Source organism: Camelina sativa, chromosome 17 (genome assembly GCF_030686135.1).
Source record: "Camelina sativa cultivar CO46 ecotype springtype chromosome 17, ASM3068613v1".
In the NCBI taxonomy this organism is placed as follows: domain Eukaryota; kingdom Viridiplantae; phylum Streptophyta; class Magnoliopsida; order Brassicales; family Brassicaceae; genus Camelina; species Camelina sativa.
Window position 1 is genome coordinate 23,994,360 of NC_141896.1, and position 27,750 is coordinate 24,022,109.

Below are 27,750 nucleotides of genomic sequence, written 5' to 3' on the forward strand. Positions count from 1 at the left end.
ATATGTATATGATAGAAACTTGGAGTAAATTATATAAATGTATATTACATTTCCCATTTCATGCACTTCTCTATTTAGTTTTATTATAAGTATTCTATAAGTATTCTTTTAACATTTCTCAGTTTTATACAATATGAACTACGTTTTTTTTAACTCGATTATGCAATATTAGTTTGTTTACTAAAATTAAATATATTGGTAATATGATATTTTATTTCATTACTATGTAAAATGTCTCCAATCAAAATATTTTTTAAAGTAATTTCATCCTACAATTTTTTATTCTGCAACTTATGTTATTATGCCACTTATGAATGTAAATTAAATAACAAAAAAGTAAATTAAATATTTAATAAAATGTCTACAAAAAACAAAACCATAATAGAACTCTGATTTTTTTTTTTTAAAGTTGTACAACAGAGAAAAATAAATTAAACCGTAAAAAGAGATTATACTAACTCAGTGTATTTTAAAAAGAGATTATACTAACTCAGTGGCTTTTAAACTCTCCACAACTATCTCAAAGTCTTATAATTAGTTAGTTGCATTGGATTAAGACACATTTTAACCCCATAAACACTAACATAACGTTTTACAGCTTCTAAGCAATGTTTTCTTGGTGTTAGCCTGTTTTGGGACAAAATGGGTATAAGTGGCTTTTAAACTCTCCACATCTATCTCAAAGTCTTATAATTAGTTAGTTGCATTGGCTTAAGACACATTTTAACCCCATAAACACTAACATAGCTGTTTACAGCTTCTAAGCAATGTTTTCTTGGTTTTAGCCTGGTTTGGGACAAATTGGGTATAAGTGGCTTTTAAACTCTCCACATGAAACAAGTATTTATTATGGTGGTGAATGATGGTGGATGTATGCAATGATGATATATGAATGGAATGATGGATGGGTGTTTCAATTCCCCTTATGCTATTGCAGTACAAGAGGTATCAATCCTAAATGAGTGTTTGTGAACAGATAAGATGTGCATATGAATCTAAGTTAAGACAAATGTAATGATTGTTTGTCACTAACAATCCTAAGATGGAAATGTAAAGATGCAAAAAAGTAAACTACAAGAACCAAGAACTAAATGCAAATTAAACTGAATGATTGAAACTGTAATAAAGCAAGAACAGAAATAGAAACTACTACTAATGAACTAATGCAAGACAATTAATGAACTGAAAGCTAAATGTATGCAACTGGAATGAAACATGAATGAAACAAGACAATCACAAATCATAAACACAAGTTCTGGGGATGAACTCGAGCAAGCACTCGACCGAGTGTAGGTCGAGTGGGTGGTCGAGCTGGTTGAATCCGGAAAACAGAGCAACACAACAAAAACAGAGCAATACTAAAACCAATCAAACAACAAGCAAGCTACAAGACTAAGACTTTAAAATCAATAAACAAAGAAGGTTCCTGAGGATGGATTCATGGGAAGAACTAATCATTGTGGTTATCTAACTTGGTCAACAAATCTCAAGCAAACTTTGAGCTAACCTCTAGACATATAAATCTAAGACAAGTTTCTCCCACTCTCATGGTCAAGAAACAATCAAACCTATGCAATTCTAGACTTGTTCTCACACAGTAAAGAATCTACACAAGCAGGCATTAAGCAATACATCTCAAACCAAACAAGACCTCTAATCTCTTAGCAAGCCTAATGGTAAGCTCTAGATCTAGCCTTATCTATGCTTCTTAAACATTGGTGTGATGCTAAGGAGCTTGAAATCAGATCCTAACCTCTCAGTTCAAGATCAGCCTTAAGAACATCTAGCCTAGAAGAGATCTACAACAATCAAGCTTGACCAAATCACATAAACCACAAGATCAATCCTTCCTAACCCATCCTCAAGATCCTAAGAAGACTACTCACAACAAGACATGATGAAACAAATCAAAAACCCAGAAAATATTGAAACTTGCATTATTAGAAAGATAAAACTGAGATCTTCAATATTAATCAAAGGATGAAACTCAAATTCTCAATATTAAGAAAGTTATTGAACCAACAATATTGAAGAATCTAAGAGTTTTCTTAAACAAGTACAAAATCTAATAAAATGCAAAAGGAATAATGCTAAAAAAGGTAAAAACTAGGTTTCTGGAAATATCTAAAAAGCTGGACCCTTTGGTGGCTGCAGGTACAAGGTCTTATATAGTGGGGAAGTGGAAGCCCTAAAAATAGAAAAAGTCAAAGCAGTCAACGGCTCGGTCAACTCGACCTATGCTCGGTCGAGCTAGGGGTCGAGCTGGCTTCTCACGTGCAATCTCCACTCGGTCGAGTACTCCTCAGCACACGGTCGAGTGTCTGGTCGAGTGTGCGGTCGAGTTGGACTCCGGACCTTGTTGTTTCAGCCTTAACTCCCTTCTTTCCTCCTCAAGATTGCTTCACATCTCTTCTCCATTGCTTCCATGCTCCTTGAGCTCCAAAATCACCTGTTTATGCATGAAAAGATGCAAATGCAATGCAACTAAACTCTAATGCATGATTGGATCTAAAGCTACACAATAATGGCCTAAATGGATAGAAAAAGATGCAAAAGATGTGAATAAACTAAGGGAAAACAAGGTAAAATATATGAACATCAACACCCCCAAACTTAGTCTTTGCTTGCCCTCAAGCAAATAATCAAAGACATAAGAAGGTAAGTGAGGTTTGAAAGTGGGATCTCAGCTCCTTAAGCTTGCAAATAGACCATCTAGAATCAATGTCCAAGTTACTAATACTATGATGCAAGTTGAATGAGCTGGAATTTAAAGACTTTAGACAAGCATATCACAACCTTTATTGATTTGAGCCTTAGTTATCCACATGCATTCAAATCAACCATTTCCTTTAACATTCATTAAACAAGAACATGAATCAACTCTATGCAATGCTTAAACTCATTTGGCTTGGCAATAAAGGGTTTTGAGACAATGATGGTCTCTGTTTAGAGTGGGGCTTATCAATATCAAGGTTCTCTCATGAAAATGGATTGAGCTTTAGAAGAATGCTAAAGGTAAGAACACCTAAACTCATACAAGAATAAAACCTTGTCTACCCAAAGGTACCCAAAGTGTTTATCCTAGCAATCTAAACCCAAATGATCCTAGTGCTACCCTTTGCTTCTTCTTTTCTCTTTAACCCTTTTCTCTTTTGGTTTTCAAGTCTTAGGAGATGTTTCTTATTTGATCTTTCTAGTGGAATGGGGGATTCTTTCTTATTGCTATAGTTCTCTTTTCTTCTTATTCTTAAGACATAAAAGCATTTTGCTAAACTTTTCTTTTCTTTCGTTTCTTTTTCTTAACTAGAACCATCTTAATCAACACTTTACTTCCCATCCTTTCACTAGACTTTGCTTAAACACAATCTCCTCTTAAAGACTCTACCCTTTTTCCTTCTCTTTTCTTTCTTTTCTTTTCAAAACAGCCAAGTCCCAAACCCAACAAGTGAACCACCTAGTCCTATCTAGTTTGAAAAATGCAAACTAGAACTACACAAGGTCTTACTCTTGTCAGTTCAAACCTAACACTTTCTACCAAGCTCAATCCCAAAAATAGGCCTCACACACTCAAGAATCAACAAGGCTTGAAAGAAGGTTTGGTTTAGGGGTAGGGGAACTGATCTTAATGATTTAATCAGCTACTTGGATCAACAAGAGTGGTAAAAAGGAGAAAGATGATCCAAATATGTATATGGTATCCATGAGTTTAAAGCAATGCACTTATTGATAATTAAAAGTCAATATTAGGTTCTTATAAAATAGGAAATGGTTTCAAATCACAACATGCTTCAATTTAGACCAAATGCAATGCAAGAATTCAAGCTTGGTTCAATCTTATGCTTCCTACTACTCAACTAGCATCAAAGTACTAATAACTTGGGCATTGATCCTAGTCTAGTGAATAGGCTAGCTAACAAGGAAATACTCAGCATAGATCCCTAATGCAAATATTATACAATTCTACATGAAACATGCTAAACAAGATCCTAATATGCAATGCAAACTACATGAACACTCTTTTTTTTATGAAGATTTTTTTAAAATTTTTCAAATTTTTATGGTTTTTCTATGCCTTAGATGCAATGTAAGTATTAACATGATTATGCTAAAAATTTGAAATAAGAACACAAAACACAACATCAAATGCTATCTCAAACCCTCCCCCAAACTTAAATCACACAGTCCCTTGTGTGAAAAAGTTGTGTGAGGATTCAAGATTTAAACACAACACAAAACACAATATGAAATGCAATGGTATAAACAATGGTAAGGTGATAGTGGTACCTTAGGGATTGTGGAAGAAGTTGTCCACATCCATCTGCATGCTGTCATAGGAGTAGTTGGAGTCAGGCTGGTGGCTTGGAGAAGGACTTTGGGGCAGCTCGATGATGCCAATCGACCTTGACTCGGTCGAGTACGTGTCTGAGTGGGGGGGGGGTCGAGTTCTCCTGCGAGTGTCCAAATGATGGGCTTGCTGCTGGCAGAACTGCTGGTAGAGAGCTGGATCCATGTAGTATTGAGGTGGGATGGGAGGGTATAATGGATAACCTGGATAAGCAGCTGGAGGTGGGAGGCCATAGGGTGATCTGGGAAGGTGCTCGGCCGAGTGCATCGGAGGTGTTCGGTCGAGTGGGTGCTCGAGTGACCCGGTCGAGTGCCTCGAAAATTGATGTTCGCGGGTACTTGAGCTCCTCTTCCTCAGATTTGGCTCATACATTGAAGCCCTAGCTGGTTCCACAGGATTCGCAACCCTTGAAAGTGTTCTAGTTGAGCTACTTATCCTCAAAGGGCTTGAATGTTGGCTAGGAGATGAGTTTCCACTCTTCAGCTCAGCAATCTCCTTCTTCAAGCCTTTGATAGACTTAGCCATGCTGGTCACCTTCTTCTTCAGCTTATCAAATCTCTTTCTATGCCACTTACCCCATTTTTGCAAAAGAGTTAACCTCTTGGCATTCTCCCTCACTCCTCTACTATCTCTTGGGTTGGGCTCATAATCTTCAAAGTAGAACTGCTCCTCTCCATCAGCTACTTGTGCATTCCTAGCTTCCTCAACTCTATGTTGAATCACTCCATCAAACCAATACTCCTCAGCTGGCCAAAAATCAATGTTGGCTCCTTCTTGAATGGTGGTGAGCTCTTGGTTAGGCAATATGAATTGCTTTTTCCCAAGTGTTGGAAGCTCAAAGTTGAATATGTGGTTCCCTTGATGCTTCTCCTTGGCTAGGATGAGTGTAGAAGTGAGGTAGCTTGAGTCAATCCATCTTGGTGAGACACTTTCTCCTCTAAGTTGAACTCTAGCAGCTTGTAGGATTGGAGTGATGATGCCTCCAATGGTAAGTGCTCCTCTTGACCCTTTGGTCTCCAACTTTCCTACCCAACTTCTCAATTGGGTCATGTGGTCAATGAGCACCATTCCTAGGTCAGTCTCCACTGTGCTCCCAAGGATGATGGTACCATTCCTTGCTTGAAAGATCACTCCATTAAGAGCCAAGTCAATCATCTTTAGCTCTCCCTCATTGATGTTCCCAGTTTCCTTCCTTGCAAAGAATGTATTTGCAAGGGCTTTGTGGAAGTACCTTAGGACTGGGCTTCTTATCCTAGAGCTCTTGGAGTTGGAGGATGAGTAGTATTTGTCATCTCCAATGGTTTCCCACACAACATACAACTCATCTCTTGGAACCATCAAACTCCTATTGCTCCCAACCTCAAAACCAAACACATTTGCTACCTCTTTTATTGAAAGCTCATGCTTCTTCCCTTTGATAGTGAAAGAGATGTGACCAGCTCCATGTTCAGCAGTCTTCCTTGCATATGTGTGCAGCTTGACAATAGCTAGGAACTCACAGCTTTCCTCCTTGTAGCCTTCCATGCACAGCCCCATGAACTTGGTGAGATTGCTCTTCTCAAAGAGGTATTCCACATCCTCATCAATGGCAAGCTTCTCCATGGTCTCCTTGTGAGGATACCTAGTTCCCAAGAACTCCATCCTCATGAAAGCATCATAAATCTGCCTCTTTGACAGCCCACAAGACTCAACTTCTCCATCATCCATCAATTCTTCTTCTTCACTCTCCTCCTCACTTTCACTTTCAATCTCTTCTTGCTCAACTTCAACAGCTGGCCTCTTCCCTTTGGCCTTGTGTCTCCTCATAAACTCATTGAGAGTAGGCTCTCTTTCCTCCTCACTCTCAGTCCTTTCAGGATCTTCCTCAACAGAGTCTCTCCTTGGATACGGCATCTGGCTCGACCGACTGCTCGACCCGGCACTCGGTCGAGTGGTCGATCGAGTGGTCCGTCGAGTGACTCTCCCAGCTTCACCTCTTGATTCAAGGTCAGCATCACGACGTTCCATGGAGCTTGCAGCGGTTCGGTGAGACTTCTTGGTGATCTTGGAAGACATTTTCAAAAGAAACTGAAGAGAATAAACTCAAAGCTCAAAGTTAATAGGTTAGTGACCCAAAAACTTGAAAGAACAAAGCTTGAGCAAGAGATGAACTTTGAGAGAGATTTCAAAGCTTGAATTTAAGTCTTTTGAGCAAATGAGAGAATGTGAGAGGTTCAAGATCGTGCAAGGGCTATATAAAGAAGCCAAGGGGACAAGGAGACAAGGGTGGAGCGTCCATACCATTCAAATTTGAATTGGGAATCTTTGACTTGCTTTTGGCTGTAGCTCGACCCCACACTCGACCAGCACGTGGTCGAGCTCCTTGACCAATTTTGAAATTTCAAAATTTTTCTCCTTGTTCTTCCCTCCACTCGATCGTCCTAACGGTTTGAAGATGAAATGGGCTTTAATTCATACCCAGCTCGGCCGAGTACCTCTCGTGGACTGGTCGAGTGGGCCTGCGAGTCTTCTTCTCCAAGTCCACAACTCTCCTTAACCAACTACATTCTTACTAAAAGCCTGTCCAACAAAAACATAAAAGAAAACACATCAAAACTACTAAGAATTTAAACCATATTTACAAGGGATACCTTAGGGACTTCCTCCCTAGTGAGCTTATTTAAAGTCACTAAGCTTGACTTTGGTTTCCTTCTTAACTTTGGTTTAGATACCAAGGAGGTGATGAAATCCTCCCTGGAACCTCTTGGTCACTGTGAAGTTGATCCTTGATCACCTCACCCTTAGCACTCAAACCATATTTCTTCTTAAATTTGAGCCTAGGTCTTGCTTTCCTCAAAGACCTCTTGTTCAGTTTAACTTTGAGATCCTCAACCATACTAGACAGCTCTTGAACTGACCTCTTAAGCTCCTCAACAGAATCCTCTTGAAGTGGGAGCTCAGCCTTAGGATCTCCTTCATCCTTGAAAACCTCATGATCAACTTTCTCCTTGATAGTGAAGGGTTGATCATCAATGGTAGGCAGGTTGGTTGGGTTATAGATGTTGAACTTCATGACTGTATCCTCAGCAATGTTCAAGGTCACAAGACCTTCCCTAACATCTATTATTGCTCCAACAGTGGCTAAAAATGGCCTCCCTAACAAGATTGGATCTTCAGGCTCCTTGTCCATCTCTATGACCACAAAATCAGTGTGAACCCTTGCCTTCCCTATCTTGAGTGGGACATTCTCCAACCTTCCAACTACCTCTCTATTTGTCCCATCAGCTAGGCACACATGGAGTTTAGTGGATTTGAAATCAGTTCTCCCAAGCTTTTGAGCTAAGGAGTATGGCATCACACTTGTTGAAGCTCTCAAATCACAAAGGCATTGATTGTAGTAGAGGTAACTGATTGTGCAAGGCAAGTAGAATGGCCCTGGGTCCTTAAGCTTAAGTGGAATGATCACTCCTCCAAGGTTCTCAAGATCCTTCTCATCTTGAGCTTGAGCTTTCTTTACTGATAAATCAAGCAAAAAATCTCTATAGAGAGGGTATGGTTTATACTGTTCCAAAGCAGGTCCTCTCTCCTCTTCTTGGTAGGCAATGATGATCTCTTGAATAGCCATCACTTCTTCCCTTTTCTCAACCAAAGCTTCTTCCCTCAAAACCCTTTCTTCCTCATGTTGCTTAGCCAACATCTCCTTTTTCTCAATGATTTCCCTTAACTCCTTGATCCTCTGTGCTTTGAAACGCCCAGGGAATAGCAGTGGAGGCTTGTAAGCAGGAGGAATGTACTTAGCAGGCTTGACAGCTTCGGAGTCCCCAGCTCGATCGGCCACTCGAGCATGCACTCGGTCGAGTGACTGCTCGAGCTCCTGGTCGAGTTCTCCTGCGAGTTCCTGTTGCTTTGCACAGATGTCACATGGGGCTTCAGTAACTAATGAATTCCCCCAAACTTGGACTTCACTGTCCTTAGTGACTTCTTCCTCTTGAAATTGAATGGCTTTGGCTGAAAACTCCCTTGGATTTTGAACAGCTTTTCCAGGGAGTTGGTTGGGTTTTGGAGCTGAAGTAGATGCTATGTTACCCTCCATATACTTCACTCTTGAATTAAGACACTCAAACTTCATATTCAGATCATTGTACTGTGATGTTAACCTTTGGTTCAACTCAGCAAACTGCTTGACTTCCTCAATCTTTTCTTGTGTTTGCCCAATCAACAATTGTTGCATCATAGCTCTTAAGTCTTGTTCTTGGCCTTGGTTAGTCTGAAACCCTGGTGGGGGACACAACTGAGGCTGGAACACTTGGTGTTGTTGCTTGGGAATGTAGGTTTGTTGCTGTTGAGGCTGTTGAGGTGGATAGACTTGGTCTTGAGGATTAGCCACATTGGTACTCCTATAAGATAGGTTGTTGTTCTTGAAACCTCCTTGGTTGTAGCCTTTGAATCCTCCTTGATTCTGCATGTAGCACAACTCAGCAAACTCAGTCTCCCCCTCTTGAACTTGTGCTTCTTCTTCACCAATAAAATGAATAGACTTGGACTGGCTAAGAAGGATCTTGTCAAGCTTCTCATTGACCATCTTCAAGTCTTTCTTATACTTGTCCTCTTGATCAGTGGAGGAGCTCCTTATGGTCCTATCATAGTCCTCATTATAGTTGCCATCTGATTGAGCAAGATTCTCAACTAATTCCCAGCCTTCTTCCACATTCTTGTTGAGGAAGTTGCCATTAGAAGCTGTGTCAAGCAACATCCTTATCTTTGGAAGCACTCCTCTATACAAGGTACTCAAGAGTGACTCATTGCTGAAACCATGATGAGGACATTGAGTCTGATATCCTTTGAATCTCTCCCATGCCTCACAAAAGGTCTCATTATTCCTTTGAGCAAATCCAGAGATGTCATTCCTCAGCCTTGCTGTCCTAGCATTGGAGAAGAACTTGGCCAAGAAAGCCTTCTTGCATGCATCCCAAGTAGTGATTGCACCAGTGGGGAGAGTCTTTTCCCATAAATGAGCCTTGTCCCCAAGTGAGAAAGGGAACAACCTCAGCTTAAAACCATCCTCACTTACACCATTGATCCTTGTAAGGCTGCATATTCTATCAAACTCATCAAGGTGATCTAGTGGATCCTCCATTGGCAATACATGAAATTTGTTGGCTTGAATCATGGAGATTAAGCCACTCTTGATCTCAAAGTTGTTGTTGGCAACAGTTGGAGGCACAATTCCAGCCCTTTGGTTGTGAGTGTTGGGTGCATCTCCAGCACCAATGTTCCTTGGTCTCTGAACCTGATCCTGATGATCCATTGCTACTATAACCTCTTGTTGGTCCTGAACAACTCTCCTTTGCTTAGTTCCCAAACCCTTTGTCACCTTGTGGATGTTGTCAATGTGCTTGAGAAGATGGTCTTTTCCTTTAGACCTTGTGTGCATCAACAAACACAAACGATTTTTCCCAGGCACACGACTGAGCACAGGCTCTTGTTGGTGATCAAGTCGACTGGAAACTGATGGTTATAGAGATCCGGCGTCTGGCTCGAGCAGGTGCTCGATCACTACTCGGTCGAGTGGTGGTCGAGTTGATGGTCGAGTGGTACCTGAAATGGAACTTCAACCCAGAAACAGAAGATTCAAGTGTATAAACGAACTTAATCTTAGACTAATATGGATCCTAAATGTCACAAAAACACACTCAAATGGGCAACGGCGCCAAATTGAAACAAGTATTTATTATGGTGGTGAATGATGGTGGATGTATGCAATGATGATATATGAATGGAATGATGGATGGGTGTTTCAATTCCCCTTATGCTATTGTAGTACAAGAGGTATCAATCCTAAATGAGTGTTTGTGAACAGATAAGATGTGTATATGAATCTAAGTTAAGACAAATGTAATGATTGTTTGTCACTAACAATCCTAAGATGGAAATGTAAATATGCAAAAAAGTAAACTACAAGAACCAAGAACTAAATGCAAATTAAACTGAATGATTGAAACTGTAATAAAGCAAGAACAGAAATAGAAACTACTACTAATGAACTAATGCAAGACAATTAATGAACTGAAAGCTAAATGTATGCAACTGGAATGAAACATGAATGAAACAAGACAATCACAAATCATAAACACAAGTTCTGGGGATGAACTCGAGCAAGCACTCGACCGAGTGTAGGTCGAGTGGGTGGTCGAGCTGGTTGAATCCGGAAAAACAGAGCAATACAACAAAAACAGAGCAATACTAAAACCAATCAAACAACAAGCAAGCTACAAGACTAAGACTTTAAAATCAATAAACAAAGAAGGTTCCTGAGGATGGATTCATGGGAAGAACTAATCATTGTGGTTATCTAACTTGGTCAACAAATCTCAAGCAAACTTTGAGCTAACCTCTAGACATATAAATCTAAGACAAGTTTCTCCCACTCTCATGGTCAAGAAACAATCAAACCTATGCAATTCTAGACTTGTTCTCACACAGTAAAGAATCTACACAAGCAGGCATTAAGCAATACATCTCAAACCAAACAAGACCTCTAATCTCTTAGCAAGCCTAATGGTAAGCTCTAGATCTAGCCTTATCTATGCTTCTTAAACATTGGTGTGATGCTAAGGAGCTTGAAATCAGATCCTAACCTCTCAGTTCAAGATCAGCCTTAAGAACATCTAGCCTAGAAGAGATCTACAACAATCAAGCTTGACCAAATCACATAAACCACAAGATCAATCCTTCCTAACCCATCCTCAAGATCCTAAGAAGACTACTCACAACAAGACATGATGAAACAAATCAAAAACCCAGAAAATATTGGAAACTTGCATTATTAGAAAGATAAAACTGAGATCTTCAATATTAATCAAAGGATGAAACTCAAATTCTCAATATTAAGAAAGTTATTGAACCAACAATATTGAAGAATCTAAGAGTTTTCTTAAACAAGTACAAAATCTAATAAAATGCAAAAGGAATAATGCTAAAAAAGGTAAAAACTAGGTTTCTGGAAATATCTAAAAAGCTGGACCCTTTGGTGGCTGCAGGTACAAGGTCTTATATAATGGGGAAGTGGAAGCCCTAAAAATAGAAAAAGTCAAAGCAGTCAACGGCTCGGTCAACTCGACCTGTGCTCGGTCGAGCTAGGGGTCGAGCTGGCTTCTCACGTGCAATCTCCACTCGGTCGAGTCCTCCTCAGCACACGGTCGAGTGTCTGGTCGAGTGTGCGGTCGAGTTGGACTCCGGACCTTTTTGTTTCATCCTTAACTCCCTTGTTTCCTCCTCAAGATTGCTTCACATCTCTTCTCCATTGCTTCCATGCTCCTTGAGCTCCAAAATCACCTGTTTATGCATGAAAAGATGCAAATGCAATGCAACTAAACTCTAATGCATGATTGGATCTAAAGCTACACAATAATGGCCTAAATGGATAGAAAAAGATGTGAATAAACTAAGGGAAAACAAGGTAAAATATATGAACATCACCACATTAATCTCAAACTCTTATAGTTAGTTAGTTGCATTGGATTAAGACACATTTTAACCCTAGAAACACTAACATAACTGTTTACAGCTTCTAAGCAATGTTTTCTTGGTGTTAGCCTGTTTTGGGACAAAATGGGTATAAGTGGCTTTTAAACTCTCCAAATCTATCTCAAAGTCTTATAATTAGTTAGTTGCATTGGCTAACGACACATTTTAACCCCATAAAAACTAACATAGTTGTTTAGTGCTTCTAAGCAAAGTTTTCTTGGTTTTAGCCTGTTTTGGGACAAAATGGGTATAAGTGGCTTTTAAACTCTCCACATCAATCTCAAAGTCTTATAATTAGTTAGTTGCATTGGATTAAGACACATTTTAACCCCATAAACACTAACATAGCTGTTTACAGCTTCTAGGCAATGTTTTCTTGGTTTTAGCCTGTTTTGGGACAAAATGGGTATAAGTGGCTTTTAAACTCTCCACATCTATCTCAAACACTTATAATTAGTTAGTTGCATTGGATTAAGACACATCTTAACCCTAGTAACACTAACAAAGCTGTTTACTGCTTCTAAGCAATGTTTTCTTGGTTTTAGCCTGTTTTGGGACAAATTGAGTATAAGTGGCTTTTAAACTCTCCACATCAATCTCAAACTCTTATAATTAGTTAGTTGCATTGGATTAAGACACATTTTAACCCCATAAACACTAACAAAGCTGTTTAGTGCTTTTAAGCAATGTCTTCTTGGATTTAGCCTGTTTTGGGACAAAATGGGTATAAGTGGCTTTTAAACTCTCCACATCTATCTCAAACTCTTATAATTAGTTAGTTGCATTGCCTTAAGACAAATTTTAACCCCATAAACACTAACATAGCTGTTTACAGCTTCTAAGCAATGTTTTCTTGGTGTTAGCCTGTTTTGGGACAAAATGGGTATAACTGGCTTTTAAACTCTCCACATCTATCTCAAAGTCTTATAACTAGTCAGTTGCATTGGATTAAGACACATTTTAACCCCAGAAACACTAACATAGCTGTTTACAGCTTCTAAGCAATGTTTTCTTGGTTTTAGCCTGTTTTGGGACAAAATGGGTATAAGTGGCTTTTAAACTCTCCACATCTATCTCAAAGTCTTATAATTAGTTAGTTGCATTGTATTAAGACACATTTTAACCCCATAAACACTAACATAGCTGTTTACAGCTACTAAGCAATGTTTTCTTGCTGTGAGCCTGTTTTGGGACAAAATGTGTATGTGGCTTTTAAATTCTCCACATCTATCTCAAACTCTTATAATTAGTTAATTGCATTGGATTAAGACACATTTTAACCCCATAAACACTAACATAGCTGTTTACAGCTTGTAAGCAATATTTTCTTGGTTTTAGCATATTTTGGGACAAAATGGGTATAAGTGGCTTTTAAACTCTCCACATCTATCTCAAACTCTTATAACTAGTCAGTTGCATTGGATTAAGACACATTTTAACCCCATAAACACTAACATAGCTGTTTACAGCTTCTAAGCAATGTTTTCTTGCTGTGAGCCTGTTTTGGGACAAATTGGGTATAAGTGGCTTTTAAACTCTCCACATCTATCTCAAACTCTTATAATTAGTTAGTTGCATTGGATTAAGACAAATTTTAACCCCATAAACACTAACATAGCTGTTTACAGCTTGTAAGCAATATTTTCTTGGTTTTAGCCTATTTTGGGACAAAATGGGTATAAGTGGCTTTTAAACTCTCCACATCTATCTCAAACTCTTATAACTAGTCAGTTGCATTGGATTAAGACACATTTTAACCCTAGAAACACTAACATAACTGTTTACAGCTTCTAAGCAATGTTTTCTTGGTTTTAGCCTGTTTTGGGACAAAATGGGTGTAAGTGGCTTTTAAACTATCCACATCTATCTCAAACTCTTATAATTCGTTAGTTCCATTGGATTAAGACACATTTTAACCCCATAAACACTAACATAGCTGTTTACAGCTTCTAAGCAACGTTTTCTTGGTTTTAGCCTGTTTTGGGACAAAATGAGTATAAGTGGCTTTTAAACTCTCCACATCTATCTCAAACTCTTATACTTAGTTAGTTGCATTGGATTAAGACACATTTTAACCCCATAAACACTAACATAACTGTTTACAACTTCTAAGCAATGTTTTCTTGGTTTTAGCCTGTTTTGGGACAAAATGGGTATAAGTGGCTTTTAAACTCTCCACATCTATCTCAAACACTTATAATTAGTTAGTTGCATTGGATTAAGACACATTTTAACCCTAGTAACACTAACAAAGCTGTTTACTGCTTATAAGCAATGTTTTCTTGGTTTTAGCCTGTTTTGGGACAAATTGGGTATAAGTGGCTTTTAAACTCTCCACATCAATCTCAAACTCTTATAATTAGTTAGTTGCATTGGATTAAGACACATTTTAACCCCATAAACACTAACATAGCTGTTTACAGCTTCTAAGCAATGTTTTCTTGGTTTTAGCCTGTTTTGGGATAAAATGGGTATAAGTGGCTTTTAAACTCTCCACATCTATCTCAAACTCTTATAATTAGTTAGTTCCATTGGATTAAGACACATTTTAACCACATAAACACTAACATAGCTGTTTACAGCTTCTAAGCAATGTTTTTTTGGTTTTAGCCTGTTTTGGGACAAAATGAGTATAAGTGGCTTTTAAACTCTCCACATCTATCACAAACTCTTATACTTAGTTAGTTGCATTGGATTAAGACACATTTTAACCCCAGAAACACTAACAAAGCTGTTTAGTGCTTCTAAGCAATGTTTTCTTGGTTTTAGCCTATTTTGGGACAAAATGGGTATAAGTGGCTTTTAAACTCTCCACATCTATCTCAAAGTCTTATAATTAGTTAGTTGCATTGGATTAAGACACATTTTAACCCCATAAACACTAACATAACATTTTACAGCTTCTAAGCAATGTTTTCTTGGTGTTAGCCTGTTTTGGGACAAAATGGGTATAAGTGGCTTTTAAACACTCCACATCTATCTCAAAGTCATATAATTAGTTAGTTGCATTGGCTTAAGACACATTTTAACCCCATAAACACTAACATCGCTGTTTAGTGCTTCTAAGCAAAGTTTTCCGTGTTTTAGCCTGTTTTGGGACAAAATGGGTATAAGTGGCTTTTAAACTCTCCACATCTATCTCAAAGTCTTATAATTAGTTAGTTGCATTGGGTTAAGAAACATTTTAACCCCTTAAACACTAACATAGCTGTTTACAGCTACTAAGCAATGTTTTCTTGCTGTTAGCCAGTTTTGAGACAAAATGGGTATAAGTGGCTTTTAAATTCTCCACATCTATCTCAAACTCTTATAATTAGTTAGTTGCATTGGATTAAGACACATTTTAACCCCATAAACACTAACATAGCTGTTTACAGCTTCTAAGCAATGTTTTCTTGGTTTTAGCCTGTTTTGGGACAAAATGGGTATACGTGTCTTTTAAACTCTCCACATTTATCTCAAACTCTTATACTTAGTTAGTTGCATTGGATTAAGACACATTTTAACCCCATAAACACTAACATAACTGTTTACAGCTTCTAAACAATGTTTTCTTGGTGTTAGCCTGTTTTGGGATAAAATGGGTATAAGTGGCTTTTAAACTCTCCACAACTATCTCAAAGTCTTATAATTAGTTAGTTGCATTGGATTAAGACACATTTTAACCCCATAAACACTAACATAACGTTTTACAGCTTCTAAGCAATGTTTTCTTGGTGTTAGCATGTTTTGGGACAAAATGGGTATAAGTGGCTTTTAAACTCTCCACATCTATCTCAAAGTCTTATAATTAGTTAGTTGCATTGGCTTAAGACACATTTTAACCCCATAAACACTAACATAGCTGTTTACAGCTTCTAAGCAATGTTTTCTTGGTTTTAGCCTGGTTTGGGACAAATTGGGTATAAGTGGCTTTTAAACTCTCCACATTAATCTCAAACTCTTATAGTTAGTTAGTTGCATTGGATTAAGACACATTTTAACCCTAGAAACACTAACATAACTGTTTACAGCTTCTAAGCAATGTTTTCTTGGTGTTAGCCTATTTTGGGACAAAATGGGTATAAGTGGCTTTTAAACGCTCTACATCTATCTCAAAGTCTTATAATTAGTTAGTTGCATTGGATTAAGACACATTTTAACCCCATAAAAACTAACATAACGTTTTACAGCTTCTAAGCAATGTTTTCTTGGTGTTAGCCTGTTTTGAGACAAATTGGGTATAAGTGGCTTTTAAACTCTCCACATCTATCTCAAAGTCTTATAATTAGTTAGTTGCATTGGATTAAGACACATTTTAACCCTAGTAACACTAACAAAGCTGTTTACTGCTTCTAAGCAATGTTTTCTTGGTTTTAGCCTGTTTTGGGACAAATTGGGTATAAGTGGCTTTTAAACTCTCCACATCAATCTCAAACTCTTATAATTAGTTAGTTGCATTGGATTAAGACACATTTTAACCCCATAAACACTAACATAGCTGTTTACAGCTTCTAAGCAATGTTTTCTTGGTTTTAGCCTGTTTTGGGATAGAATGGGTATAAGTGGCTTTTAAACTCTCCACATCTATCTCAAACTCTTATAATTAGTTAGTTCCATTGGATTAAGACACATTTTAACCACATAAACACTAACATAGCTGTTTACAGCTTCTAAGCAATGTTTTTTTGGTTTTAGCCTGTTTTGGGACAAAATGAGTAGAAGTAGCTTTTAAACTCTCCACATCTATCACAAACTCTTATACTTAGTTAGTTGCATTGGATTAAGACACATTTTAACCCCAGAAACACTAACAAAGCTGTTTAGTGCTTCTAAGCAATGTTTTCTTGGTTTTAGCCTATTTTGGGACAAAATGGGTATAAGTGGCTTTTAAACTCTCCACATCTATCTCAAAGTCTTATAATTAGTTAGTTGCATTGTATTAAGACACATTTTAACCCCATAAACACTAACATAACATTTTACAGCTTCTAAGCAATGTTTTCTTGGTGTTAGCCTGTTTTGGGACAAAATGGGTATAAGTGGCTTTTAAACACTCCACATCTATCTCAAAGTCATATAATTAGTTAGTTGCATTGGCTTAAGACACATTTTAACCCCATAAACACTAACATCGCTGTTTAGTGCTTCTAAGCAAAGTTTTCCGTGTTTTAGCCTGTTTTGGGACAAAATGGGTATAAGTGGCTTTTAAACTCTCCACATCTATCTCAAAGTCTTATAATTAGTTAGTTGCATTGGATTAAGAAACATTTTAACCCCTTAAACACTAACATAGCTGTTTACAGCTACTAAGCAATGTTTTCTTGCTGTTAGCCAGTTTTGAGACAAAATGGGTATAAGTGGCTTTTAAATTCTCCACATCTATCTCAAACTCTTATAATTAGTTAGTTGCATTGGATTAAGACACATTTTAACCCCATAAACACTAACATAGCTGTTTACAGCTTCTAAGCAATGTTTTCTTGGTTTTAGCCTGTTTTGGGACAAAATGGGTATACGTGTCTTTTAAACTCTCCACATTTATCTCAAACTCTTATACTTAGTTAGTTGCATTGGATTAAGACACATTTTAACCCCATAAACACTAACATAACTGTTTACAGCTTCTAAGCAATGTTTTCTTGGTGTTAGCCTGTTTTGGGATAAAATGGGTATAAGTGGCTTTTAAACTCTCCACAACTATCTCAAAGTCTTATAATTAGTTAGTTGCATTGGATTAAGACACATTTTAACCCCATAAACACTAACATAACGTTTTACAGCTTCTAAGCAATGTTTTCTTGGTGTTAGCATGTTTTGGGACAAAATGGGTATAAGTGGCTTTTAAACTCTCCACATCTATCTCAAAGTCTTATAATTAGTTAGCTGCATTGGCTTAAGACACATTTTAACCCCATAAACACTAACATAGCTGTTTACAGCTTCTAAGCAATGTTTTCTTGGTTTTAGCCTGGTTTGGGACAAATTGGGTATAAGTGGCTTTTAAACTCTCCACATTAATCTCAAACTCTTATAGTTAGTTAGTTGCATTGGATTAAGACACATTTTAACCCTAGAAACACTAACATAACTGTTTACAGCTTCTAAGCAATGTTTTCTTGGTGTTAGCCTATTTTGGGACAAAATGGGTATAAGTGGCTTTTAAACTCTCCACATCTATCTCAAAGTCTTATAATTAGTTAGTTGCATTGGCTTAAGACACATTTTAACCCCATAAAAACTAACATAGTTGTTTAGTGCTTCTAAGCAAAGTTTTCTTGGTTTTAGCCTGTTTTGGGACAAAATGGGTATAAGTGGCTTTTAAACTCTCCACATCAATCTCAAAGTCTTATAATTAGTTAGTTGCATTGGATTAAGACACATTTTAACCCCATAAACACTAACATAGCTGTTTACAGCTTGTAAGCATTATTTTCTTGGTTTTAGCCTATTTTGGGACAAAATGGGTATAAGTGGCTTTTAAACTCTCCACATCTATCTCAAACTCTTATAACTAGTCAGTTGCATTGGATTAAGACACTTTTTAACCCTAGTAACACTAACAAAGCTGTTTACTACTTCTAAGCAATGTTTTCTTGGTTTTAGCCTGTTTTGGGACAAATTGGGTATAAGTGGCTTTTAAACTCTCCACCTCTATCTTAAACTCTTATTATTAGTTAGTTGCATTGGATTAAGACACATTTTAACCCCATAAATACTAACATAACTGTTTACAGCTTCTAAGCAATGTTTTCTTGGTTTTAGCCTGTTTTGGGACAAAATGGGTATAAGTGGCTTTTAAACTCTCTACATCTATCTCAAACACTTATAATTAGTTAGTTGCATTGGATTAAGACACATTTTAACCCTAGTAACACTAACAAAGCTGTTTACTGCTTCTAAGCAATGTTTTCTTGGTTTTAGCCTGTTTTGGGACAAATTGGGTATAAATGGCTTTTAAACTCTCCACATCTATCTCAAAGTCTTATAATTAGTTAGTTGCATTGTATTAAGACACATTTTAACCCCATAAACACTAACATAGCTGTTTACAGCTTCTAAGCAATGTTTTCTTGGTGTTAGCCTGTTTTGGGATAAAATGGGTATAAGTGGCTTTTAAACTCTCCACAACTATCTCAAAGTCTTATAATTAGTTAGTTGCATTGGATTAAGACACATTTTAACCCCATAAACACTAACATAACGTTTTACAGCTTCTAAGCAATGTTTTCTTGGTGTTAGCCTGTTTTGGGACAAAATGGGTATAAGTGGGTTTTAAACTCTCCACATCTATCTCAAAGTCTTATAATTAGTTAGCTGCATTGGCTTAAGACACATTTTAACCCCATAAACACTAACATAGCTGTTTACAGCTTCTAAGCAATGTTTTCTTGGTTTTAGCCTGGTTTGGGACAAAATGGGTATAAGTGGCTTTTAAACTCTCCACATTAATCTCAAACTCTTATAGTTAGTTAGTTGCATTGGATTAAGACACATTTTAACCCTAGAAACACTAACATAACTGTTTACAGCTTCTAAGCAATGTTTTCTTGGTGTTAGCCTATTTTGGGACAAAATGGGTATAAGTGGCTTTTAAACTCTCCACATCTATCTCAAAGTCTTATAATTAGTTAGTTGCATTGGCTTAAGACACATTTTAACCCCATAAAAACTAACATAGTTGTTTAGTGCTTCTAAGCAAAGTTTTCTTGGTTTTAGCCTGTTTTGGGACAAAATGGGTATAAGTGGCTTTTAAACTTTCCACATCAATCTCAAAGTCTTATAATTAGTTAGTTGCATTGGATTAAGACACATTTTAACCCCATAAACACTAACATAGCTGTTTACAGCTTCTAAGCAATGTTTTCTTGGTTTTAGCCTGTTTTGGGACAAAATGGGTATAAGTGGCTTTTAAACTCTCTACATCTATCTCAAACACTTATAATTAGTTAGTTGCATTGGATTAAGACACATTTTAACCCTAGTAACACTAACAAAGCTGTTTACTGCTTCTAAGCAATGTTTTCTTGGTTTTAGCCTGTTTTGGGACAAATTGGGTATAAGTGGCTTTTAAACTCTCCACATCAATCTCAAACTCTTATAATTAGTTAGTTGCATTGGATTAAGACACATTTTAACCCTAGTAACACTAACAAAGCTGTTTACTGCTTCTAAGCAATGTTTTCTTGGTTTTAGCCTGTTTTGGGACAAATTGGGTATAAATGGCTTTTAAACTCTCCACATCTATCTCAAAGTCTTATAATTAGTTAGTTGCATTGTATTAAGACACATTTTAACCCCATAAACACTAACATAGCTGTTTACAGCTTCTAAGCAATGTTTTCTTGGTGTTAGCCTGTTTTGGGATAAAATGGGTATAAGTGGCTTTTAAACTCTCCACAACTATCTCAAAGTCTTATAATTAGTTAGTTGCATTGGATTAAGACACATTTTAACCCCATAAACACTAACATAACGTTTTACAGCTTCTAAGCAATGTTTTCTTGGTGTTAGCCTATTTTGGGACAAAATGGGTATAAGTGGCTTTTAAACTCTCCACATCTATCTCAAAGTCTTATAATTAGTTAGCTGCATTGGCTTAAGACACATTTTAACCCCATAAACACTAACATAGCTGTTTACAGCTTCTAAGCAATGTTTTCTTGGTTTTAGCCTGGTTTGGGACAAAATGGGTATAAGTGGCTTTTAAACTCTCCACATTAATCTCAAACTCTTATAGTTAGTTAGTTGCATTGGATTAAGACACATTTTAACCCTAGAAACACTAACATAACTGTTTACAGCTTCTAAGCAATGTTTTCTTGGTGTTAGCCTATTTTGGGACAAAATGGGTATAAGTGGCTTTTAAACTCTCCACATCTATCTCAAAGTCTTATAATTAGTTAGTTGCATTGGCTTAAGACATATTTTAACCCCATAAAAACTAACATAGTTGTTTAGTGCTTCTAAGCAAAGTTTTCTTGGTTTTAGCCTGTTTTGGGACAAAATGGGTATAAGTGGCTTTTAAACTCTCCACATCAATCTCAAAGTCTTATAATTAGTTAGTTGCATTGGATTAAGACACATTTTAACCCCATAAACACTAACATAGCTGTTTACAGCTTCTAAGCAATGTTTTCTTGGTTTTAGCCTGTTTTGGGACAAAATGGGTATAAGTGGCTTTTCAACTCTCTACATCTATCTCAAACACTTATAATTAGTTAGTTGCATTGGATTAAGACACATTTTAACCCCATAAACACTAACAAAGCTGTTTACTGCTTCTAAGCAATGTTTTCTTGGTTTTAGCCTGTTTTGGGACAAATTGGGTATAAGTGGCTTTTAAACTCTCCACATCAATCTCAAACTCTTATAATTAGTTAGTTGCATTGGATTAAGACACATTTTAACCCCATAAACACTAACAAAGCTGCTTAGTGCATTTAAGCAATGTCTTCTTGGATTTAGCCTGTTTTGGGACAAAATGGTTATAAGTGGCTTTTAAACTCTCCACATCTATCTCAAACTCTTATAACTAGTCAGTTGCATTGGATTAAGACACATTTTAACCCCATAAACACTAACATAGCTGTTTACAGCTTCTAAGCAATGTTTTCTTGCTGTGAGCCTGTTTTGGGACAAAATGTGTATAAGTGGCTTTTAAATTCTCCACATCTATCTCAAACTCTTATAATTAGTTAGTTGCATTGGATTAAGACACATTTTAACCCCATAAACACTAACATAGCTGTTTACAGCTTGTAAGCAATATTTTCTTGGTTTTAGCCTATTTTGGGACAAAATGGGTATAAGTGGCTTTTTATTGATCAAAAGAATAAGCCTAAGGCAGCCATGGCCGTCCGTACGAGTATTGAATATGGGCTGTCCGTACAAGTGTGGTGAAATGGCCGAGTCTTCTAGTGATAAGGAATGGAGAGGAGGCCTGCTCATCCTAAGCCCATTAGAAGACTCTAGAATTCCCAAGATAGCCGTTGGAGGGAAAGCGCAAGTGGAGCAAGAAGAGTCACGGGTGATGTTTGGTTTAAGGAGACTAAGACGGGTCGCTATCAACCTTGGGATTAGTCTCTTCTCTCTTCCTGTCCCTATCACTTAGCTGTGCGGTTTGTAAAGGGTGTAGCCCTAGAGTTTCTCATGATATAAATAGGCATTAGCCTACATTGTAACCGATATTCTTATGGAACAATAACCTAATCTTTTCTTCTTCCTCATTCTCTTTGTCTACCGATATCTCTCATCAATCTCTTGCTGTTAGCAAGTTTTGAGACAAAATGGGTATAAGTGGCTTTTAAATTCTCCACATCTATCTCAAACTCTTATAATTAGTTAGTTGCATTGGATTAAGACACATTTTAACCCCATAAACACTAACATAGCTGTTTACAGCTTCTAAGCAATGTTTTCTTGGTTTTAGCCTGTTTTGGGACAAAATGGGTATACGTGTCTTTTAAACTCTCCACATTTATCTCAAACTCTTATACTTAGTTAGTTGCATTGGATTAAGACACATTTTAACCCCATAAACACTAACATAACTGTTTACGGCTAATGCCTATTTATATCATGAGAAACTCTAGGGCTACACCCTTTACAAACCGCACAGCTAAGTGATAGGGACAGGAAGAGAGAAGAGACTAATCCCAAGGTTGATAGCGACCCGTCTTAGTCTCCTTAAACCAAACATCACCCGTGACTCTTCTTGCTCCACTTGCGCTTTCCCTCCAACGGCTATCTTGGGAATTCTAGAGTCTTCTAATGGGCTTAGGATGAGCAGGCCTCCTCTCCATTCCTTATCACTAGAAGACTCGGCCATTTCACCACACTTGTACGGACAGCCCATATTCAATACTCGTACGGACGGCCATGGCTGCCTTAGGCTTATTCTTTTGATCAATACTCCCCCTCAAGCTTAGCCTAATGAAATGGCTAAGCTTGGAACCCGTGAAGCAGCACCTCATTAAAAACCTTGACTTAGAAAACCTCATGGGACAAAACCAAGTCGAGGGAAAAAGAGTGTGCTGTCCACGGATTAGAGAAGCTTGATCATGGCCGTGTAATGTCTACAAGTCCAAGTTTGCTATAGATGTGATCACAAACCTTGGAGCTTGCAGACTTGGTGAAGATGTCAGCTAGCTGATCTTGACTCCTTGTGTGGCATGGTAACACCACTCCTTCTTCAATCTTCTCTCTCACCTTGTGGCAATCGCTTTCTATGTGCTTGGTCCTCTCATGAAAGACCGAGTTTGTGGCAATGTGGATGGCCGCTTCATTGTCGCAATGCATGGTCATGGGCTGCTTTGTTTCGATGCCTAAGTCCTTGAGTAGACCCTTCAGCCATGTCATCTCGTTAGTGAGCTTCCTCATAGCTCTATACTCGGCCTCGGCGCTAGAGCATGAAACCACCTTTTGTTTCTTAGACCTCCATGTAACCAAGTTGCCTCCAACAAACGTGCAGTACCCAGTGGTGGATCTCCTATCCAGCGTGTCGCCATTGTAATCCGCATCACAATAGCCAACGATTTCGGTGTTGTCATTCTTGCCCATCCAAATACCTTGACCCGGACTGCCCTTGAGATAGCTTAGGATCCTTTCGACTTGACTCCATTGGTACTTGCTTGGTGCCTTCATATGTTGGCTAACCTGATTCACAGCATAGGATATGTCAGGTCGTGTGATAGTAAGGTATATCAGCTTACCTACAAGCCGGCGGTAGCGTGTGACGTCTAAGAATGGCTCGTCCATTGGTTCCTTAGGTCGGCCTTCTTTTGCCCGTAAGCTCTCCCCCTTTCGCTTGAGCTGGTAATCTTCATCAAGGGGCGTAGCAACCGGAGACACACCAAGCTTGCCAGTCTCCTCTAACAAGTCAAGAGTAAACTTGCGTTGTGAGAGGAAGAGTCCTTCCGGTGAGCGACAAATCTCAATACCAAGAAAGTATTTGAGTTCCCCAAGGTCCTTGATGTCAAATACCGACTTGAGAGAGTCCTTGGTGTCCTGAATGGCCGCCTTATCATCACCAGTCACGATGATGTCGTCGACGTATATGAGCACCACCACCCAACCAATAGAGGTGCGACGCGTGAAGAGAGTATGATCAGCCTCCGATCGCGTAAAACCATCAGTCTTGAGAGTGGAGCTTAGTTTGTGGTACCACGCTCGTGGGGACTGCTTAAGGCCATAGATGGCCTTACGTAGCCTCAAGACTTTTCCGGGTGTAACCATGTCTTCAAGGCCGGGAGGAGGCGTCATGTACACTTCTTCATCAAGTTCACCTTGAAGGAAGGCGTTCTTCACATCCATCTGCCATAAGTCCCATGAGAGGTTGACAGCAAGAGACAGCACAACCCGAACCGTATGGAGCTTGGCCACGGGTGCAAAGGTGTCCGTGTAGTCCGCGCCATAGGTTTGGGTGAAGCCACGGGCCACTAACCTGGCTTTATGCCGTTCAATGTCACCATTGCTCAAATACTTTATGGTAAACACCCATTTGGAGCTAACTGCCCGCTTGCCTTGAGGAAGATCCGATTCGTCCCACGTATGATTCCGGATCATGGCGCCAGTTTCATTCTTGACCGCATCTAACCAAACTTGATGTTCCTTAGCTTCATCATATGTCTGCGGGATCCAATTGGCGTCCACTTGGCCGAAGAAAGCTTGGTGATCAGCAGGTAACAGCTCAAGGGAACAAACGGACTGAATGGGATGAGCGACAGCTTGGCTGTTGTAATAGACACGCTTGTTCTTCCAAGTGGAGGGATCTGATCGAGGTCTGGTGCTCCGACGCAGGACTGGTGCCGGAAGTGGATCCACGCTAGGCAACACGGTGGGCGTACCGTCCGTAGGAGCCGTCTCCGTGTTTTCCTCGGTAGAGGCCGCCGCCGGAGCATGCGTGTCCGTTGTAGGGCCAGGGACGGGAACACCGGTTATGGGTAGGCCAGACCCGAGAGATTCACCATCTTGGGCTGAACCATTGTCATTTGCATCTCCTTGGTCAGACCCACCATCGGTAGAAATTTGACTTAGTGTTGGCCGCACGGCACCCGTTGGTGGAGATGGGTTGCCAAGGTGATCAAGAAGGAACCGTAGACTCGAAGCTCGGTCATTAGGTGAGTGAGAGAGATCTTTAAGGCTGTTCCAATCCCTCTTGTCATGGTAGCCCATATGTTCTAGAAACCGGACGTCTCGAGAGACATATAGTCGACTTGTGGCCGGATCATAACATTTGTACCCCTTTTGTGTGGTGGAGTAGCCAATGAACATACACTTTGTACTTTTGGCATCCAGCTTACTCCTTTGTTCTCCTGGTACTAACACAAAACAAACACAGCCGAAAACTCGTAAGTGATCAAGAGATGGTTTAAATTTGTTTAGTACTTCAAATGGAGATAAGTCATGAAGAACTCTAGTTGGTGTTCGGTTGATTAGGTAGCATGCAGTCATCACGGCATCACCCCAATATCGTTTAGGAACACTCGAATGGAACATGATTGCCCGCGCCACTTCCATGAGGTGCCGGTTCTTCCTCTCGGCCACACCATTTTGTTGTGGCGTGTAGGGACAACTAGTTTGATGGAGAATGCCATGCTTGGAGAGATGTTCTTTGAACTTGCAACTTGTGTATTCCCCCCCATTATCAGACCTAAGTACCTTAAGTTTAGCATTGAAGTGATTAGTCACATAATTTTGAAAATTGATAAAGGCATCAAATACTCTATCTTTAGATGGCAACAAGGTAATCCAAGTGTATTTTGATTTTTCATCAATAAAAGTCACAAAATACTTGTTATTATCTCTAGATAGGCATGGTGATGTCCAAACATCTGAGTGAACCAAATCAAAACAATTCTCATAAATAGTAGTTGACTTAGGAAAGATAGACTTGCAATGTTTTCCAAGAATACAAGGTTCACAAGTAGAATTATCAAAAGAAATATTAGGAAACATCAACCCTAAAGCACGTGAATGTGGGTGGCCTAGCCTAGCATGCCACACCGTATTCGAATCAACAACAAAACAAGACTTAGTAGAGGATAAATTTGGATCGGTTTTCTCTAGGACATAGAGATCTCCACTCCCTTGCCCTTCTCCAAGAACCTTTCCAGTCTCAATATCCTGAAAATAAACATTGTTAGGACCAAAGATTGCATAACAATTCAAATCATTTGTGGCCCTCTTAACCGATAGTAAATTGGAGGTAAAGGTAGGCATAAAGAAAGCTTTTGAGGTTTTATCAAATAGTTTCAAGTCCCCTATTCCCTTTACTGGTATTTGTTCTCCATTTGCAATAACAACATTTCCTAAGGCCGGTTTTATGTTGTCAATTAAACTAGGGTTACTAATCATATGATGTGAGGCTCCCGAGTCAATAACAAGCGATTTGCTAGGCCTAGAAGTAAAGAAAGAGATACCGGACTCCTTGAGTGAAGCAATGGAGCGGATGAGAGCCTCAAGGTCTGACTTCCTCACCACATCTCCGTAGGCTGCGGTCATGGCCACCTCATCTCCCTGCTTTGATGATCCGGCTCCTTTATCGCTAACCGCTTCCTTTGAGAGGTTGGCTTTGAACTTGGCCGGCTTGAGATGAGGATGGAGAACCCAGCACTTGTCTTTCAGATGACCCCGCTTCTTGCAGTGGTCGCACACCAACAACTTCCTCTCCTCTTGCTTGTACATTCCTTTGTTGGCCGAAGCAAGCTCCCCCTTACCGCTAAACAAGTCAAGGGATCCTTGCTCTTTCTGAATTTGGGAGCAAATATCCTCAAAGGAGGGGAGCTTCTCTGCCCTTAGGATGTGCTTCAAGAGGTCGTTGAAGGACGGGTTCAAGGTAAGTAGGAGTCCGAAGACTTTGTCTTGCTCCTTTCTTTCGTTTAGCACACTTGCCTCAAGTGTACTTGGCCGCAACATGTCAAGCTCGGACCATAGTGCACGGAACTTACCAAGATGCTTAGTGAACTCCACATCATCTTGGTTAAGATCATTTATGGCCTTCTTGACCTCAAAGACTCTAGTCATGTTAGAGACATTACCATACACGCCTTTAAGTGTTTCCCACAGTTCCTTGGCCGTCTCGCAATATGAGTAGGCCTCAAGGATAGGCGTGTCCAGAGAGTTTTGGAGAACAGATAGGACAACTTGGTCTTCCTGGAACCATTTGGCCTTCCTCTCGCTCTCTTCCTCCGCTTCCGCCTCGGAAGCGTCCTCTCCTTTGGGGTTTTTCTTTGGGACATAGTCGGACTCGACATGACTCCAAAGGCCACGACCTCCAAGGGCGGTTCTTGTGGTTCTTGTCCACAGCAAGTAGTTTGTCCCCTTTAGGACAACCGGTGAAACAATGGGCTTGGCGTTTTCCATGGTCGGATTTCTATGGACCGATGGGTAAAGCTTTTACCCGGAGAATAAATGGGATGCGAGTAAGAAGAAACGAAGATAAGGAGACTAGAGTGTAGAAATGAGTAGGAGAATGAGATTAGACTGTAGAGAATCGAAGAACTTGCTCTGATACCATGTAAGACTTTGTAGAATAAAGAAGAGAATCAAGAGATTGATGAGAGATATCGGTAGACAAAGAGAATGAGGAAGAAGAAAAGATTAGGTTATTGTTCCATAAGAATATCGGTTACAATGTAGGCTAATGCCTATTTATATCATGAGAAACTCTAGGGCTACACCCTTTACAAACCGCACAGCTAAGTGATAGGGACAGGAAGAGAGAAGAGACTAATCCCAAGGTTGATAGCGACCCGTCTTAGTCTCCTTAAACCAAACATCACCCGTGACTCTTCTTGCTCCACTTGCGCTTTCCCTCCAACGGCTATCTTGGGAATTCTAGAGTCTTCTAATGGGCTTAGGATGAGCAGGCCTCCTCTCCATTCCTTATCACTAGAAGACTCGGCCATTTCACCACA

The 27,750-nt window shown here is 39.0% G+C and overlaps 1 non-coding gene across 1 annotated transcript; it reads left to right on the top strand.

Moving 5' to 3' along the window:
* Positions 1-9,132: 9,132 nt before the first annotated feature.
* Positions 9,133-9,239, top strand: LOC147924279 (small nucleolar RNA R71). The gene has a single exon (XR_015587835.1). It is a non-coding gene; the product is annotated as a small nucleolar RNA R71 (small nucleolar RNA).
* The last annotated feature ends 18,511 nt before the right edge of the window (positions 9,240-27,750 follow it).